At 40.8% G+C, this 14996-nt stretch overlaps 1 non-coding gene across 1 annotated transcript; it reads right to left on the reverse strand.

The window, feature by feature from the left end:
• Nucleotides 1-7400: 7400 nt before the first annotated feature.
• LOC117309302 (U5 spliceosomal RNA) lies at nucleotides 7401-7513 on the reverse strand. The gene has a single exon (XR_004523590.1). It is a non-coding gene; the product is annotated as a U5 spliceosomal RNA (small nuclear RNA).
• Between the last annotated feature and the right edge of the window lie 7483 nt (nucleotides 7514-14996).

Raw genomic sequence — 14996 nt, forward strand, 5'->3', positions numbered from 1 at the left:
CTTCCCTGATGGCGCAGTGGTTGAGAGTCTGCCTGCCGATGCAGGGGACACGGGTTCGTGCCCCGGTCCGGGAAGATCCCACATGCCGCGGAGCGGCTGGGCCCGTGAGCCATGGCTGCTGAGCCTGCGCGTCCGGAGCCTGTGCTCCACAACGGGAGAGGCCACAACAGTGAGAGGTCCGCGTACCAAAAAAAAAAAAAAAAAAAATGATCATTGGTAACTTGCATCTGGACTGACAGACCTGTAACTACCTGATGGGGAAAACATTGTTTTGGGCTTCATGAGTGTAGAACTCATAACTAGTCACATTCCTTGCAGAAACCCTGGAAACTATGCCTATGGAATTGTGAGATTGTCTCTTGTGAGGCATGGGACTTTTAAATCAAAGCAGCTCTCATTAAGGCGCAATGTGTATCTAGCATCTTTGCACCTACCGAGTGAACTATAGCAAGGACACTGGCTGTAGCTGCAGGGAAAGTCTGAAGCTCCCCTGCCCTATCTCCTTCTAAAGAGGCTGAGCGTGACCTACGGTCATCTTGTGAGTCTGAATAAGCCTAAGAGACCACTGGTGGGCCTTGCATAGGTAATTATACCAGCTGCCAAAAATGACTTTTGTTTTCCGTAACTATGCTCATTTCCTTTGCATTTGTTATTTGTTATAATTCACTGAATTACAGTGAGCATAATGGTGAAGGGAGGGAGAGGGGTGCAGGGGTGAAAACGGGAGAGGGAATGCCCTGTCCCCACATTTTATTGTTTCTCTTTTTATTATGAAATAATTTCAAACATATATAAAAATTGCAAAAAGAATATAAAGAACTCCTAGAAAGACTTCGCAGAAGATTGACCAACTGTTAACATTTTGCCACATTTGCTTTATTTTTTCTCTCTCTACATATATATGTATTTTTATTATCATTATCATTCGAGTGTAAGTCGCAGCCATCATATCCCTTAAATACTTTATTGTGTACTTCCTAAAACTAAAACGTCTATGTACATAATTACAGTATAATTCTCAAATTGGGAATTAGCATCAGTACAATGCTATTACCTAATTAACAGACCTATGAAAATTTCCATAGGTCCCACTGGCCCAGGACTCCAGAATTCCAAGCCCAAACAGCCTTGAGCCCATTTCTAGGTGAGCCTCCATGGGCCTCTCTTCCCATGTCCACCATCCTGAGGCCTGGCACATTGCCACTTAGGGTGTGCATTTCCCTAGGCTTGAGTGTGACCTCAGGTGGCTGTTTGGAAGAATGTAGACAGATTTAACCACACAGATGGGGCCTTTATACCGTTGGAAAGAGCTGAGAGTGAGAAGAGAAGGGGGACCAGGCCACAGTTGGAGCTGGGTCTCCCCATTCACCATGTTCTGACATGGAACTCCAAGGAGTCTGAGAAGTCTGCATTTGACCTGGCCTTCCTGGTCGGTTTGAAGGTACAGTTTATCCAGAGAAAAAGGAAATAACATATCTTATGTAACTGTTTATTGCTTGAATTATAATTTTTTTTTTTTGGCCATACTGCACAGTATGTGGAACTTGCCCAACCAGGGATCGAACCCGTGCCTCCTGAAGTGGAAGTGTGGAGCCTCAACCGCTGGACCACCAGGGAAGTACTTGAATTACAATTTTTAAACATTTAGACATATGGTACATGGTCTTCATTTGTAATTTGCCCCTGCTCCATAATGCAAGAGGCAGCCTGGGTAAAAACCACAAACGCTTCTCAGAACAGTCTCAGGGTGAACTGGTCCCCACAGGTATTCACCTGCGAAGGGAATCTGCAAGCTGGCTCCTATTGTCCCTGGGAGAATCAGGAGCAGTCTGTGGCAATGCCTCCCAGCCTCCCTTGCCTGCAGCCACTCAGCTTGGCAACAAGCCCCAGGCTTAGTGCTCAGCCTTTCAACAATACAGAGCAGGGACTTCCCTGGTGGTCCGGTGGATAAGACTCCATAATCCCAATGTGGGGGGCCCAGGTTCAGTCCCTGGTCGGGGAACTAGATCCCACATGCGTGCCACCACTGGGAGTTAGCATGCCACAACTAAAAGTCCTCATGCTGCAACTGGGACAGCCAAAATAAATAAATAAAAATAAATAAATATTAAAAAAAAAATTCAGGGCAGACCCCAAACTGGCCATTTCCTCATTCTTTCTACCCTCTACCTCTGGAATGTCTTTGCTTTCTAATTTGTCTAATTTCTTTGAACCTCTTGATATTTGACCAACAAAATCCCCTATGACGGACTTACGACCTCTGGAGGTTTCTGTGTCTCCCTCTCATTCATTTAACACACTACTGCCAGCGCTACCACCCCACCACCATAGCTACAGCCACCCACACTGCCACCACTGCCTCTGGTCAGCACAGGGCCTTAAGGCACATTTCCCTTACCCAGAACTCTCCAAAGCCAAAAGATACTGTAGGGGGTTGCATCTTACCGACACTAGTGTACACTCATGTCCAAGACACCTTGGAATTCCAACTAAGTAAATAACACCAATATGGTGCCCAGATCTTAGAAGCGAGGTATATCTGGAAACATGAGCAATTTTTTAAAATGTTACCCCAGTAAATACCTCTAACCTTTAATATTTTTTAGAGATAAATTACGTAAATATCACCTCCAATAATATAATACTGTCGGTAAGGCAGCCAATAACATCCAAATTTAAGAATTACTGCTACATGATTTACATAATTACTATAATATAGTAACATACAATTTATTGTTATATAATTTATTGTTCTTTTCATAATTTTGCTCAATTTTTTTACTTTTGTCCTAAAATTACTTTCTATAAATATAAACTCTGGGGAATTCCCTGGCGGTCCAGTGGTTAGGACTCGGCGCTTTAACTGCTGGTGCCCCAGGTTCAATCCCTGGTCGGGAAACTAAGATCCCACAAGCTGCGACGGTGTGGCATATATATATATATATATATATATATATATATATATATGTAAACTCTAAAAGTTGTTCCATTGTAATTTGTTTCTTTTTATGATGCTTTGAATCTCCAGAAAAAGGCAATTTTTATGAAAGTGTTTTGCAGTAACACATTGATTAGTTACTCCATCATTTTTATTTGCCAATAGTTATGCCTATTACTTATCATAACTTATTTATATCTTCAATAACTCTGGTCAACTATCAGAATGCAAAATCAGTCAAGATATACAGTAGAGCAAAACAGGAATTTTGCACACAAAGCAGTAGAGCTGAATCAGTTATTGCATAGACTGCTTTCTCTTCTAGCTGGGTGCTGAGGTTTGAGCTGAAAACACTTGAGTACAAGTCTTGGCTCAACCATTTTCCACCTGAGGTCAAAACCATCACCTTCTCTGGCCCTTGGTTTCCCCAGTGTAAAGAGAGGAGCATGATAACACGGATCCTCTGCTCTACTACACATCAAGTCGTATGAAGATCAACAGGTAAAAATGCTCTGTTAACAGTACATTAATGCGCTATTTGTGATCATCCCACAGCATGCAAAATCTGTTCATTAGATCATGATTCCTAATGCTGCAGTGGTGTGGCAGTGTGCTGGAGTAGTCCTCTCTCTTACTGGAAGTGTACACTGACAATGATTACCTCCTTAAATTTTGCACACTAGGTGCCTACCTTGTCTCACCCTATCCCTGGCCCAGAAACCTTGGAGGGAGACACTTCCAAAGCTTGCAGATGCAGGAATAAGCCAATGTAATCATTTCCTGGTCTATTGTGCTCTGGTACTGAAGTTCCATTGTAGAGGGATTGACCCTCTGCATTCCTCTGCATTGGGCTCACAGTAGGCCTAGAAGTCATTAGATTTTAACTTCGTGTCCCATCTTGTCTAAGTCTGCTTTACATCTGCACATACACTTCAGGAAAAAAAAATGTGCAAGAGTGACTGGGAAGCGCTGCTATAGATTCTCTTTTGAATTTGGACCTGTGGGTTCATGTATCTCACCAAATGTGGGGAGTTCTGGACCACTGGTCTTTGATATATTTTTTTCCTCTATTTTTGGAATTCCAACTACACGTGTATTAGACGACTTGATATTGTTCCACAAGTCACCGAGACTGTTCATCTTTTTCAATAGTTTTCTCCCTATATTTGAATAATTTCTACGAACCTGTCTTCAAGTTGACTCTCCTGTGTTCTGCAGTTGCGTTCTGCTATTAAGTCTATCCCGTGGATGTTTTTGATAATCCTTAATCCTGGGCTTACTTGTAAGACATGGCTCTTTTGGATTTCAGTAAAAAGCTTTAGGAGTTCAGTGAGCCCCTCTTATTTGTCAAGACTTGAACTTCAAACTAGTACAGAAATTTCTGCCTGAAATTCTAGCTAAAACTTTCAGCTGGGTTCGCTGAGGTCTTGCCCTGCACATGTTCCTGTTAGAAGTCAGCCAGGGATTTGAGAGGAATTTACATGCAGATTTTGTAGTTTCTCTCTATGACTCTCTCCTTTCTGGGATGTCCTCTATCAATTTCCAGCTATTTTGGCAGCCCTAAAATCTAACCTCAGTCTCTTCAGCTAGTAAGACCACCACTTAAAAAAAATTATTGAAATATAGTTGATTTACAATGTTGTGTTCGTTTCAGGTGTACAACAAAGTGATTCAGTTATTCTTTTTTTAGATTCTTTTCCATTATAGGTTATTACAAGATATTGAGTATAGTTTCCCACTACTTTCTATTTTAGCTCTATTCTACCATGTGTCACGTGTTGCTGAAAAATGGAAGTGCCCTTGGAGGAAAAGTCTGATAAACTGTAAGTAACCAGTTTCCTTCCCTTCTTACAAGGCTCATGTTCTCTTCAATTCCTGCCTGATTTAGATTGCTCACCGGTGCCTTCAAGTAATAGCACCTAAAAGAATTTTTTGATCCAGGGTTAATAATTATTATCAACAGATAAGTCAGTTCAATACAAGATACTGTCATTTCCAAAATTAAAACCTCACCTTCCATAGCATTTGTGTGTGTGTGTGTAGCCATGTTGTGTCTTCGTTGCTGCGCGTGGGTTTTCTCTAGTTGCGGCGAGCAGGCGCTACTCTTGGTTGTGGTGCGCAGGCTTCTCATTGTGGTGGCTTCTCTTGTTGTGGAGCACAGGCTCTAGGCGTGCGTGCTTCAGTAGTTGTGGCACCTGGGCTCAGTAGTTGTGGTTTGTGGACTCTAGAGTGCAGGCTCAGTAGCTGTGGTACACAGGCTTACTTGCTCTGCGGCATGTGGGATCTTCCCAGACCAGGGCTTGAACCCATGTCCCCTGCATTGGCAGGCAGATTCTTAAACACTGTGCCACCAGGGAAGCCCTCCATAGCATTTTAAAGGGGCTGCTTCGGCGTGGAGCGTCACAACAGGTGAGATGCTGGGAAGCTTGCCCTGGCATGCTGCCTGAGAGCCCTTAAAAACTCCTTAGGGAGGCCCCTTGGAAAAGATGGGAAGCAGGCTGAATACCAGTGTCCAATCAAGACAGGGTAAGAAAGAAAGCTGAATCCTCATTCTCCATAGTGGAGAGACAATGGACAACACTAAAACTGAAAATTCGCGAACAACATGTCACTTAAAATCATGGGGTAATTGTGGGGAAATAAAAAAAAGAAAGAAAGAAAAGAGAAGAAGGCTAAAAGGAATGCCTCTGAGTATGATGTCCATTTAGGTTTTTTGTTTTGTAGAATTGTTGGTAGAAACTTTGTAGAATTATTTGCTTCTTAAATCTATGTTCTTCTATAATTTTAATAAAGATTTTAAAAATAAATAAATAAAGGAGCTACTTTTACTTAGACACTTAATTGTAACAAAATCATATACAGTGAAGATAAACCCTTTCTAGTTTTTCTTCTGGTAAAATAGACATAACTGAAAATGTACCATTTTCACCATTTTTAAGTGGCATTAAGTATATTCACATTGAGTTTCTTTGTTTTTTATTTATTTATTTTTGGCTGCGTTGGGTCTTCGTTGCTGTATGCAGGCTTTCTCTAGTTGCAGCGAGCAAGGGCTACTCTTCATTGCAGTGCACAGGCTTCTCATTGCGGTGGCTTCTCTTGTTGCAGAGCTTGGGCTCTAGGTGCGCGGGCTTGGGTAGTTGTGGCGCACGGGTTTAGTTGCTCTGTGGCACGTGGGATCTTCCCAGACCAGGGCTCGAACCCATGTCCCCTGCATTGGTAGGTGAATTCTTAACCACTGTGCCACCAGGGAAGCCCGAAGTATATTCACATTGTTGTACAACCATCACCATCATCCACCTCCAGCACTTTTTCATCATCCCAAACTGAAATTCCATACCCATGAAACAAAACTCCCCACTACTCCTTCCCTGCCCCCACTCCTGGTAACCACCATTCAACTTTCTGTCTCTATGAATTTGACTATTCTAGGTACCTCATGTAAATGGAATCATACAGTATTTGTCCTTTTGTTAGAACACTCCCTTTTCAAAATGAGTGAACTACTGGTTAAAGATGGCTGTTTAACCTACATTTTTATCTCCATGCCTTCCCAATACCCCACTAAGATAATAGTAAAGGAGGTAAAAGGTGCAACAAGAGATGGGAAACAACCAGGAGAAAAGACATTTCAACAGATTTATTAAGAATGTAAAGTAAAGGGTGAACACGAAGAACAGATATTGTATGATTCCACTCATGTGAGATATCTAGAGTAGTCAAATTCATAGAGATAGAAAGTAGAATGGTAGTTGCCAGGGGCTGTGGGGAGAGGGCAATGAGAAGGTATTGTTTAATAGGTACAGAGTTTCAGTTTAAAGAACTGAAAAAGTTCTGCAGGTAGATAATAGTGATGGTTACAAACAATGTGAGCGTAGTTAATGCCACTGAATTGTACTTAAAAATGGTGAAAATGGAAGTAAGTCAGACAGAGAAAGACAAATATGATATCACATATGTAAACTCTAAAAAAATGATACAAATGAACTTATTACAAAACAGAAATAGACTCACAGACAGAAAACAAACTTATGGTTACCAAAGGAGAAAGGTAGGGGGAGGAATAAATTAGGAATTTGGGATTAACATATACACACTACTATACATAAAATAGGTAAACAACAAAGACCTACTGTATAGCTCAGGGAACTATATTCAATATATTGTAATAACCCATAATGGAAAAGAATCTGAAAAAGCATATATATATATATATATATATATATATATATATATATATTATAGACTTCCCTGGCAGTCCAGTGGTTAAGACTCCGTGCTCCCATTTCGGGGGCACAGGTTTGATCCGTGGTGGGGGAACTAAGATCCCACATGCCGCACAGTGCGGGATAAATATATAGAGATAGGTAGATAGATAGCGATATCTAGATAGATATAGATATATAAAACTGAATCACTTTGTTGTACACCTAAAACACTGTAAATCAACTACACTTCAATTTTTTTTTTTATTTCCACAAGGCTTCAAAAAATTGAAGCAACAGTCGTGCTTTTCCCTCCCCACGTGAATCCTTAGTAAAAGGCAAAAGATTCACTCGATTATGAAGGGAAGCATGAGTATAGATTATACTTCAATTTTTTTTTTTTTTTTTTTTTTTTTTTTTTTGCGGTACGCGGGCCTCTCACCGTTGTAGCCTCTCCCATCACGGAGCGCAGGCTCAGTGGCCATGGCTCACGCGCCCAGCCGCTCCGCGTCATGCGGGATCCTCCCGGACTGGGGCACGAACCTGCGTCCCCTGCATCGGCAGGCGGACTCTCAACCACTGTGCCACCAGGGAAGCCCTATACTTCAATTTTTTTTAAAAAGTAAATCAAAAAGCAAACACACCAATAAAAGGGAAAAAATGGTGGAAATGGTAAATTTTATGTATATTTCACCACAGATACACAAAAATAGAGAGTAGAGGTCACTGGTGAAGCCAAGTACAGGAGGCCAAGGACTGAACGCATGTGGTGGACAGTAGGAAGAACAGCAGCCCAGTGGGAGCAAATCATCCCTCAGACGCCCAAGTGGCTTGTGTGTTGTGCGCAGTACAGCAAAGGGTAGGAGCAAGACATGGGGCTGAATGCCACTCCTCTCCCCACCACTCTCACCTAGCTGCCTCGTGATGGCCTGACATGCATCCCCCAGAAAAACTACAGGAGTTCTCTAAAAAGGAATTGAATGCCTCAAAACTTCCATAACCTGTCATTTAGAGGTGTACCCATTAAACATCTAAACAGTGGCTTCTGAGACAAATAATGTATGATATCACTTACATGTGGACTCTAAAAAATACAACAAACTAACAAATAAAACCAAAAACAAGGGCTTCCCTGGTGGCGCAGTGGTTGAGAGTCCGCCTGCCGATGCAGGGGACACGGGTTCGTGCCCCGGTCCGGGAAGATCCCACATGCTGCGAAGCGGCTGGGCCCGTGAGCCATGGCCGCTGAGCCTGCGCATCCGGAGGCTGTGCTCCGCAACGGGAGAGGCCACAACAGTGAGAGGCCCGCGTACCACAAAAAAAAAAAAAAAAAAGATATAGAGGACAAACTAGTGGTTGCCAGTGGGGGTGGGGAGGGGCAGTACAGGAATGCGGAATGGGAGGCAGAAACTATTGGGTGTAAGGTAGGCTCGAGGATACACTGTACCACGTGGGGAATATAGCCAGTATTTTATAATAACTGTAAATGGAAAGTAAGCTTTAAAAATTGTACAAAAAAATAAAAATGTTTTGAATAAATAAATGAGTGGCTTCCCACCCGATCACCATAAGGGAAGTCCTTCAGTCAGCGAGTCCACTATAAACACAAAGGCCCCATCACAGAGATGATTTATGATCTCGTTCTTACATATGCTCCAATGGTCACCATACTCTGATGAAAGCCTCCAACATGAAAGACTCACTCTAAGATAAGCAAACAAAATCATAGCCAAGAGGCAAGGGGCATCTTCATACTATGGAACTGACAGTACAGCAAGGGCTATACATGGTCAAACTAGGCACCACCAGGACATAGCAGGCCTACCTTACAATGGTAGGCCTGTAAAAGTCACAACAGGGACCTCCCTGGAGGTCCCGTGCTGGACCTCCATCCTGCATGGAGGAAATAAAAGCAACTCAGGAAAAGAACTTTAAAATATCTCTAAGTACTTGCCCTGTGAGATAAATCTTCATTTATCATAGCTGGAAATTAATAGATAATGTCTACAACGGATGAATCAAGATTGATGATGTAAGCATATTATTTAGAGACAAAGATAACCACCAGGAGAAACAGCTAAAAAGAGTTAGAAGTGGAGGCCTCCATAGGTCCATGGCTGGGGAGAGGTAGGCTAGGAATAACTGTTATGCATCATAAGCCCTTCTGCATGATTTGATGGTTTAAACTTATGCACGTATTAGTGGTACTTTGATTTTAAAAACACGGTTGTTTTTCAAAGAGAATGACTGGAAGGTTTTTTCTCATGTAGCATTGTTTCATTCTGGAATTTTCCGGTTAAGCTTTTGGCTAAACACATATACATGATAATGATAATTATTCAGGAAATTGGGAGATTTGTAAAAACATTGTGTGCCATTAGAGTAACCAAGCTCAGCTCTAACACATCTTGGCTCTTCAGGATAATTAGACCACACTGGAGGCCCAGATGGGGTGAATGAGAAAGCCATGGGTGTCTGCCATATAGAACTACTCAACTGGCAACTGAAATTTGCATGTTAACTTAGTACACAAGCTTTCTCACTGCTGTCCTGAGATAGTTGCTCCTCCTAAACGATCCTATTCAACCTGTCCTTTGTGCTGTCACATTGTGGTGAAATTGCCTATTTACATATGCACATTTTACCCTAGTCTGTAAGTTGTGCTGAGAGCAGGGACTATATGTGCCTTTCCACCACTGCATTCTTAGCACCAACTCGGACCTTGCACAGAGTAGACATACAAAACCTCTCTGTCAGATGAACTAATAGATTTTTTCTTTTTTTTTATTTTGTGAATTTACAACAAAGATACAGAAGGAGGTGACTTTTTAAAAAACAGAAGCTATAGAAGGAACCACGTGTAGTTTTGAAGATTCTATTTTAATACATGAAGGCTTAAAATGAGTTGTGTAGGACATCAATTAACTGCACCTATGTTCTATGTTTGTTTGTTCTTATAAATTTATTTATTTAATTTATTTATTATTTTTGGTTGCGTTGGGTCTTTGTTGCTGCACGCAGGCTTTCTCTAGTTGCAGCAAGCAGGAGCTACTCTTTGTTGTGGTGCGCAGGCTTCTCATTGCAGTGGCTTCTCTTGTGGATCATGGGCTCTAGGCGCGAGGGCTTCAGTAGTTGTGGGGCGCGGGCTTCAGTAGTTATGGCACGCGGGCTTCAGAAGTTTTGTCGCGCGGGCTTCAGAAGTGTGGCTCACGGGCTCTAGAGCACAGGCTCAGTAGTTGTGGCACACGGGCTTAGTTGCTCCATGTCATGTGAGATCTTCCCAGACCAGGGTCTGAACCCGTGTCCCCTGCATTGGCAGGCAGATTCCTAAGCACTGAGCCACCAGGGAAGCCCCTATGTTTGGCTTTTTTTTTTTTTTTAACATCTTTATTAGAGTATAATTGCTTTACAATGGTGTGTTAGTTTCTGCTTTATAACCAAGTGAATGAGTTATACATATACATATGTTCCCATATCTCTTCCCTCTTGCATCTCCGACATGCCACAGAGCAACTAAACCCGTGTGCCCCAACTACTGAGCCTGTGCTCTAGAGCCCGCGAGCCATAACTACTGAGCCCACATGCCACAACTACTGAAGCCCACGTGCCTAGAGTCGTGCCTAGAGTCCCAAATGTAATGTAAAGAGTAGCCACCACTTTCTGCAACTAGAGAAAGCCTGCACGCAGCAACGAAGACCCAACGCAGCCAAAAATAAATAAATAAAATGAACAAATTTATTTTTAAAAAATTATGAGATGCAAAGAAGCAGAGAAATGTGATCCATAGTCAAGAGAAAGAAAAATCAATACATACAGATCCTTCTATGACCCAGATGCTGGAATAAGCAGGAAAGAACTTTCAAATAACTATCACAATTATGTTAAAGAAATCAGAGCATAAGTTGGACAGAGTGGATAAGAAGATGCAAATTTTCAACAGAAAAATACACTTTCTTTTTTTTTAATTTTTTTTTTTTTGGCTGCGTTGGTTCTTCATTGCTGCATGTGGGCTTCCTCTAGTTGTGGTGAGAAGGGGCTACTCTTTGTTGCAGTGCGCAGGCTTCTCACTGTGGTGGCTTTTCTTGTTGCAGAGCATGGGCTCTAGGCACGTGGGCTTCAGTAGTCGCAGCACGTGGTGTTCAGTAGTTGTGGCTCACGGGCTCTAGAGCACAGGCTCAGTAGTTGTGGTGCACGGGCTTAGTTGCTCCACAGCATGTGGGATCTTCCCAGACCAGGGCTTGAACCCATGTTCCCTGCGTTGGCAGGTGGATTCTTAACCACTGCAACACCAGGGAAGCCCAGAAAAATACACTTTCTTAAGAAGATCCAAATGGACATTCTAGAACTGAAGAAATATAATACTGGATGGGATGAATAATTGATTGGGACCAGCAGAAGAAAGGATCTGTGAGCCAAAAAACAGGCCAATAGAAATTACCCAAAATGAAACAAAGAGGAAAAAAAAAGGAAATAGAACAGACCATGAGAGACATGTAGTAAAAAGCTAATTCAGTCTAGACTACAGTAAGTTGTGGATGTATTTTATAATTTCTAGGGCAACCACTAGTATAAATGCAAAAAGGTAGAGCTAAATTTCCAATAGAGGAGGAAACAATGGAATAATAAAAATTATTTGATTAATACAAAAGAAAGCGGAAAAGAAAAAACAAACAAAAAGTAGAACAAAGGAAAACAAATAGCAAAATGGTAAACTTAAACATAATCATATCAATAATTATATTAATTATAAACAGACTGAATGTTCCAAGTAAAAGTTAGGACTTGTCAAACTGAATGTAAACAGAACATTGTTATATGCTATTACAAAGTACACATTATAAATAAAAGGATACAGATAGGTGAAAGTAAAAGGACTAAAAATATATGCCAAGCAACACTAGTCATGAGAAAGCAGTTATAACTTTATTAGTATCAGGTAAAGCACCTTACAGAAAGACATTTCATAGTGATAAAAGTGTTGCTTCGGGCTTCCCTGGTGGCGCAGTGGTTGAGAGTCCGCCTGCCGATGCAGGGGACACGGGTTCATGCCCCGGTCCGGGAGGATCCCGCATGCAGCGGAACGGCTGGGCCCGTGAGCCATGGCCGCTGAGCCTGCGCGTCCGGAGCCTGTGCTCCACAACGGGAGAGGCCACAACAGTGAGAGGCCCGCGTACCGCAAAAAAAAAAAAAAAAGTGTTGCTTCATCAGGAGAGAGTAACAATCCAAAGTACATGCACTTCATAACATAAATGAAGCAAAAACTGATAGATATAAAAAGAAAAATAGATTAATCTATAATCATAGAGACTTTTAACATACCCCTCTCAGTAACTGACAGATCAAACAGACCAAAAAAATCAAAATATTTGAAGAACATTATCTACCAACTTGACTTAGCATTTATAGAATACTAAACCCAGTAACTGCAGAATACACATTCTTTTCAATTGCATATGGAACATTCATCAAGATGTCGGGCTGTAAAACAAGTCTCAGGAAATTCAAAGCATTGCATGCAGAGCATAATCTCTGACCATGATGGAAATAAATGAAAAATTATTAACGAAAGACATCTAGAATATTCTCCAAAGTCTGGAATTATGCCACATACTTGGAAATAATTTATGGGTCAGAGAAGAAGTCACAGCAGGAAATTAGAAAATGTTTCTAACAGAATAATAATAAAAACAATACATATTAAATTGTGTGGGATGCAGCTAAAGTAGTTGTTAGAAGGAAATTTACAGGTTTAAATGCTTATACAAAAAAGAATAGTTTAACATCTATAATTTAAGCTTCTACCTTAAGAAGCTGAGAAAAGAAGAGCAAATTAAACCCAAAATAAGTGGAAGAAATAGTGAAGATAACAGCAGAAGTCAATGAAATGGAAAACAAACAATAGATAAAATTAACAAAACCAAATCTAGTTCTTTGAAAAGATTAATAAAACTGATAAACCCTAGCAAGATTGATCAAGGGAAAACAGAAAGAAGATTCAAATTATAGGGGAAATATCACTACAGAGCCTACAAACATTAAATGCACATTAACAGGGTATTATGAATAAGTTTATGCCAATACAATTTCACAACTCAGATCAAATTCCTTAAAAAAAAAACTTAGTGAAGTCGACATAAGAAGAAATAGGAAATCTCAAAGGTTCTACTCTAGTCTATGAATGTAGTGTTTTATAGAAGAGAAACTTATTAAATCGGGGATCAAATTCACTAACACTTGCCAAAGTGGGATGTGATCACATAAAAAGACTTTAGGGAATTGTTGACTCTACCTAATTTTTACTTGGCTCTACCTAATTTTTACTTGCAATGTACTGCAAGGAGTGAAGTTAGTGGACAGCTTTCAATCCAAGTCCTTGCTCTTCCTGGGTAGCCCAGGCCAATGACAGAGCACAGCAAGGGTCCTAGGGCCTGATAGTTTCTGCCTGATGTGGGTCTATTCTAAAGAGCAATCTTTGCTCAAGGACCCCCCGTTAGGTTGCCTGAGACTTTGTCAGATCTGCAAACTCTACCTGCTGAATCCTGCTTCCTCTCCCTTTTATCTTTCACAGGCATTACCTCCAATAAACCTCTTTCACTTATGTCTCAGAATCTACTTCTAAGGAGAACCAGCTGACACACATGCTGAGTTTAGAACTCAACCCTGTTTAAGATGTGGCTCCTCCAATGTATATAAAATGACTGACCCAATCATTTGCCTTTCTTTTTGCATCACTTAGGAAATGTATTTGACTGCTAGTTAAGAGAGACAAAATAACACTGACATGGGACTTCCCAGGCGGTCCAGTGGTTAAGACTCTGCTTCCACTGCAGGGGGCATGGGTTCAACCCCTGCTGGGAACTAAAATGCCGCATGCTGTGCGGCATATATATATATATATATATATATATATATATATAAAACACTGACACAAGTAAGATAGTTGACAGTCCAAGCTGGTAAGGTGGCTTCACAGTGTCATAAAAGTCCCAGCCTTCTATCCTGCCAGACATGTGAATGAAGCCATCTTGGACCCGCTAGACCAGGCAAGTGGCCACCCAATGATCCTAGATGATGCTACATGAAATAGAATTACTTAGTCATGCCTTGCTCTAAATATTATGAAATATAACAAAATGGTAATTGTTTTAAATTATTGAATTTTAGGGACTTCCCTGGTAGCGCAGTAATTGAGAGTCCGCCTTCCAATGCAGGGGATGCAGGTTCGATCCCTTGTCAGGGAACTAGATCCCACATGCACACCACAACTAAGAGTTCACATGCCACAACTAAGGAGCACACATGCTGCAACTAAAGGAGCCAGCGAGCCGCAACTAAGGAGCCCGCCTGCTGCAACTAAGACCCGGCACAACCTAAATAAATAAATAAATAAATAAATAAAGATATTAATAATAAATAAATAAATAATTGAATTTTAGGGTGGTTTGTTATACAGCAATAGATAACCAGAGCACGTCTCCTAACTAATACAGAAAGAAAAAATTAACATAAAATCTTATATCTAATACCTTGATACAATAGCATTTTGAAGTTATTACTTTCCTGCTTTATTTTCATATGCTGCCTGTTTTTTTCCTTTAAAAAAGTCTTTATACTCATACAATTTTGTATTTAGCTTTTTAACTTAAATATTCTCTTATGTATAACTGATTCACTTTACTGTACACCTAAAACTAACACAATATTGTAAATCAACTATACTGCAATAAAAAAAATATTCTCTTTTAAGCATGTGTCCATTCGGCTATGTAACCTTAGTGTAATAGAATCATAATATGAGGAGACTTTTTTTTTTTTTTTTTTTTTTTTGCGGTATGTGGGCCTCTTACTGTTGTGGC

Source organism: Tursiops truncatus, chromosome 19 (assembly GCF_011762595.2).
Source record: "Tursiops truncatus isolate mTurTru1 chromosome 19, mTurTru1.mat.Y, whole genome shotgun sequence".
NCBI classification, from domain to species: Eukaryota; Metazoa; Chordata; class Mammalia; order Artiodactyla; family Delphinidae; genus Tursiops; species Tursiops truncatus.